Genomic DNA, 5,437 nt, shown 5'->3' on the forward strand with positions numbered 1-5,437 from the left:
AAAGATGCACTTCAGGTTGTTTCATGATGTGATCTTTTTCATAATTGGCCATTTTATTTTTTATAGTTCTGTCATATTTTTTTAATATAAATAAAATGCAGCTTGGCTAAATGACAAAAAGCCACCATTAGCTGATATGCAAGCAAGTTCACTTTTATGATTCTCCTGTGTAAACCTCAGCCTCCATTTCCTGTTCCTCATTATCATAGCTTTAACATTATCATTTGCTGAAACAATACCATGTTATGAGCCAGATTAAAGAAACCATTTTCCCAAATGATGCAGGGATCTAATTAGAAGATATTGGCATACTCTGCCCAAAAAGTACAAATGCAACTCTTAAAATGTTGAACTTGTTGTTTTGAGCAGGGCGTTTGTTGTGCCGTCATCTTCTGTTCTGGTGGATCTTGTGCATGAAACCCTCATACTTCTCAGCTGACTGGTCTGCCACAGAAAGATTTAATTCAGTAGTTTCAATAGTCCAAAAGGGAAAAATTGGTTTGTGGTAGTGAAAAATGTGATGGCGTAACTGTTGGTATTACAGTATTTAAACTGCTAATTAAATGTTAGAGATTATTTCCTGACGGGAGATGGTCTGCGCTCTTGCTGGGTGGTGGTCAGGATGTCTCTTCTCTCTCAGGATCTCATACTTTCCAATCCATCAGACGCTGGGATGACTCTGGGCCGGCTGGAGCATGTTGTGTTCTTATGTTGAGAAGAATTTCCTTCATCCGAGCCTTCAAATGCTGTGAGTCACCAGGGCAACTTGCAGGGCGACGGAGCCAAGGAGTTGCCTCAGCGCTGTCGTTGCTTTAGTGCCACAGGAACTAGTGGTTAGTTAGTTAGTTGCCAGGAAACATTTTTTAGAGCTGTGGCAGGGTCACAACTCAGCATGTTACCTGATGCTGGAAGTGTTACCCAGCCAGGCTGCACAACAGACCAGTGTTCACCATGACCTCACTTCACAATAAGTCCACCTGAGGATGTTTAGAAATATTGGGCATAAGCTCAGATTCCATGAGCTAAACCTGTATTTCATTACTATATTTACCCTTATTGGTGTAGTTCGACAAGCCACCTATGTTTTGATCAACCAGTGGTTTCCTGCAGAGTAAAGTGCCTAATTTAGCATTTTATGCACATGCCCTCTGACTTAATTTGCTCTGGGAATGTGCATTAAACGAGCACACGATAACTTTCCACCTGAAGTCGTTGCAAAGTGAGTTTAACAATCTTAACACATTTTGTCCATTAAGTTTTTATTAAATGTAAAGACTTGCTGTGAACAGTCTTGATACCAGCAACATCAGTCATTGTGAGTAGCCTGAACCTATGATGATAGCTGTATTATAGGACCATGTAATTTGGTATTAAATATAGCAGAAATACAGACAATGTTAAATTGGTAGACTCCAGATGAATACATTAAAATTCCTTACGCCAACCAAGAAATATGAACATATCAAATAATAATATCAAATTTGTCCACATGCAAGCAAACAATTACAAATGTATGACAAATACATTTTCATGAATGTATTTATTTATTTAGGTTTAAATGTTGCAGCTTTTTCAGTAAACTTACAACTATTAAAAATTTAAATTATAAACCCATTTTAGGTAGAATTTATCCTGGTATGGAGCTGAATGAAGGTCCAACCTAATACTACTTATTTGTACCTGATAAAATGTTTGCTAAGTACATAAAACCTGATTATAAGCCTACATACTGTAATGAGGAGCATTAAACAGGTTATGCGACTAATGACTATTAGATTGTTCCTTCATGTGTTTGATTTGTGAGACTGATGAACACAGCAGCTGTTCACATTGGCAGACACAAAGAATTTTCTCTTCAACAGGAAAACCGTTTGATCTTTGAACTTCGGCTCGTTGAAAGAAAGTTTTCCAGCTGAAGTACGATGAGATGACGACTGCCTGCACTTAGAGAGTGACCAGACCTTACTGATTGTTGTTTTTTTTATTGTTTTTTTATTGCTTTTCTACTTCGTTTTTTGTCTGCATATAATATTTCCAATTTGTCTTTCCAAAGAGGGAGCTGAGGTTTTTGTCCTCTTCACATCTTAGCTTTTCTGTTCCAATCGTCCGTTAGATCTGTCTGCTACTGAAGTTAATGATCCTAAACCTCAGGCTTTTAGAGGAAAATATTATGGTAAAGTTGGCTTTCAGCTTTGATAATTACAGCTTTCACTGAATGTGTATTGCATGAGGGTAGAGGACATGTGATGCAAAGATTTTTATCAACCACATTTTATCATGACTCATTCTTTGATAGTCCTCATGACTCCTCCTCCCTGAGGTCTGATGTGTTAACTTGATAACATGAAATGAATGACCTAACTTTACTCCTCAATGTACTGGATGTGCTGACAGTGAAGGGGCTCAGGGAATTCAGTGTAATGTAATCTAAGGGAACTTCTTGTTTTAAAATGTGACTCGTATACCTCGCTGGTTTAGTATTTGCATTTAATGTCAACATGCGTCTAATCCTTTAAAAAAAAAACTCAAGGTGTTTCTACAGTGTTCCAGATGGAAACATGAGGCTTATGTAGCCTCGTTCCAGACTTCTGAGTCACCACATTTTTAATCAGTTCAAAGAGGTCTGGTATTGTGCTTATTCACGGCAGTTCCCAGATCATCAGGCTATGGCTTATAAGATTCACTAAATCTTACGTTTTCAGGGTTGTTGGAAATTATTAGAACAGGTTAGAATTCACTGTAGACGCACTGCGATTTATAAAGTAGTAGGGAGAGCTCTGACTGTGTTTACATGCACACAATATTACGGTTTTTGCCCTATTTCAAACAGACATTATTTCTTCTAAGCCGTTTACATGGCTAATTAAAGTGAACATTCCACTAATATTCCCGTTTACATGTGCAAAATAGGCTTTTTCAATGTTTTGCACTGGTGGCAGACTTGTTCGACCATTTAAACACAGCCTCCCCCTTTCAAACGTACTCAGTGATTCAGTCAGCTTTGTTTTATGAACTAGATTACTAGAACGTTATGATAACGTTATGCTAAAAAGTATGAGCCCCTAGATACAGATAAAATGTCCTGTTTACTACATATCTACATTCATGGTTAAAAAAAAAAAAAAAAACAGGTCGATACATTGTTGTATTGTTGCATCGTTTGCAAGTCACAGGGACTCGTACGGACCTTCACAACTACAAGAAGGCCTTATTGCTTTATATTCAAGTGTATATGGTATTGCACTTTGAAACCTAATAACCATGACTTCCAGTGATGATGTTATAATTATCCTGTTATCTTCAATCAATCAGGCAGTAATGGGAACATTGTGAAGTTTGAAGTTTATTTGAATCCTGCATCGTAACATTGTGTTAAACTGTAGTATATAATTGTTGACACATTAAATAGACATTTTGTCATTTCATTCATGCATGTTGGCCAGCCAAGAGCAAAGTAAAGGGCAGATCTTTTAATTCAAATGTTGAAATTGTTTACTACAAGAGCATTTAATTCACATCTTCCCGCTCATACATAAAGGATTTACTCTCCCAACCTGCAGAAGCCTTCTTTTATTCACTGTCAGTGCTGATGTTGAATTATTAATACATTATACTACAGTTAACTGGCTGATACTTGAAGCATAGACATAGACATATAGTATGGTTAAATAACGTTTCTGTGTTGAGGACTGAGGACATCAATAAAAGAAAACTTTGGGTTACACTTTACTTGAAGGTATCGACATAAGAGTGACATGACACTGTCATGAACGTGTCAGAAACATTATAAACAAGTCATAAACGTTTATGACATAACACTACTTTTAGTAAGTGTCATTTGGTTTAGGGTTAGAGTTAGGGTTAGGGTTCATGTGTCATGACTGTGTCATGTCACTCTTATGTAGATACCTTCAAGTAAAGTGTTACCAAACTTTGTAATGGGAATTTACAGTTGGAGAAAATACTTGGATACCAAATCTTAAAGGCAGATATACAGTGGTCCTCATAAGTTTATGAACCCATGCTAAAGTTGACTAAAAAGAGGAATAAAAAAAATCATCTTTTGGAAATTGATCTTAATGCCTTAAAAAATTAGGAAAAATCCAACCTTTAAGGACACCAATTTTCTTTGTGAATGAATAATGTATCGTAAATAAATAAATGTTCTTCCTTAAAATACAGGGGGCATAAGTAAGTACACACCTATGTTAAATTCCCATAGAGGCATTGGCATGGGGTACTTTCCATAAAATCATCTCTCAATGCAAATCAAACCAGCTATTAAATAAAACCATGCCAATCTCTAGGTATGGTGAAGGGGATGTGATGATGTGGGGCTATTTTAATTCCAAAGGCCAAGGGAACTTTATCAGGATGCATAGTATCCTGGATCCATGAAATAACTGGCCTTTAAAAATAAAAATCTGCCTGCCTCTATAGGAATTTAACATAGGGGTGTACTTACTTATGCCCCCTGTATTTTAAGGAAGACATTTATTTATTTACATTACATTAGTCATTCACAAAAAAAACTGGTGTCCTTAAAGGTTGGATTTTTTTTTTTGGAAATTTTAATTAAGGCATTAAGATCTATTTCCATTTTTTTTTTTTATTCCTCTTTTTAATCAATTTTAGCATAGGTTCATAAACTTATGAGCACCACTGTTCAATGCAAGTCTCAATTTAAAGTCTCATCACTCTGTGCACTGTCAGACATTCAAAAATGGGCAGCAGAATTAACTAATAAATTATAAAATTGATGAGAATGCATCAGTGGATTCACCGTGAGGAGGTGAGCACAACATTAGCATGGGTTCATAAACTTATGAGCACCACTGTATATAGCAAACCTGCTGAAATTGCATACACACCAACCTAATTTAATAATCTCCTCTTCAATAATGACACAATACGTAACAGAAGTTACCTGGATGTATCTCAAGTTATAAGTATGAGTGTGGCCCACCGTCTCGTTACTAAAGTACAACAGTTGATTGACATTCGCTTTTGTTGTAAGGCCATCAACGTAGGGAAATCAGATGCTGAACTTTAAATCAAAACCTACACCATACCTAAGGACTCACATGGCATCAAGAATAAATCTGACTTAACTGCACCAGAGGAAGTAGCTGTCCTGCTTTTTTCCACTTAAATGCAGACAAAGATTGAAAAAGATGCAGGAATTGGGCAGACATGTCATATTTTCTGTCTCTTTATCTGTCAGAGGGATTACTGTAGCTCTCCAACAGCACTCACTTTAAGTTAATTTACCTTCCTCTATATCTTTAACACAAAAAGCTCGAAGGATGTGTCACACATGATCACACTGCTCTTTTCCATGTCCGAGTTTTTATGAAAGAAGGCATGGAAGAAACGGAGCTGAGAAATGGAACATGAAGGTAGTGAGGTTGTTAAAAATAATGTGTTGGGCTTGTGG

At 36.6% G+C, this 5,437-nt stretch overlaps 1 protein-coding gene and 1 long non-coding RNA gene across 3 annotated transcripts in view; one reads left to right on the plus strand and one right to left on the minus strand.

Annotated features, from left to right (window-relative positions):
• The window catches only part of LOC116047811 (centromere protein P), a 106,936-nt gene that overhangs the window by 72,175 nt on the left and 29,324 nt on the right, over positions 1 to 5,437 (plus strand). The gene's annotated exons all lie outside the window — the stretch shown is intronic.
• LOC118493457 lies at positions 3,320 to 3,994 on the minus strand. Its single transcript, XR_004895421.1, has 2 exons — positions 3,933 to 3,994; positions 3,320 to 3,712 (listed from the first exon to the last, which is right to left on the minus strand). It is a non-coding gene; the product is annotated as an uncharacterized LOC118493457 (long non-coding RNA).

The sequence above is a fragment of the Sander lucioperca genome, chromosome 16, assembly GCF_008315115.2.
Source record: "Sander lucioperca isolate FBNREF2018 chromosome 16, SLUC_FBN_1.2, whole genome shotgun sequence".
Taxonomy (NCBI): Eukaryota; Metazoa; Chordata; class Actinopteri; order Perciformes; family Percidae; genus Sander; species Sander lucioperca.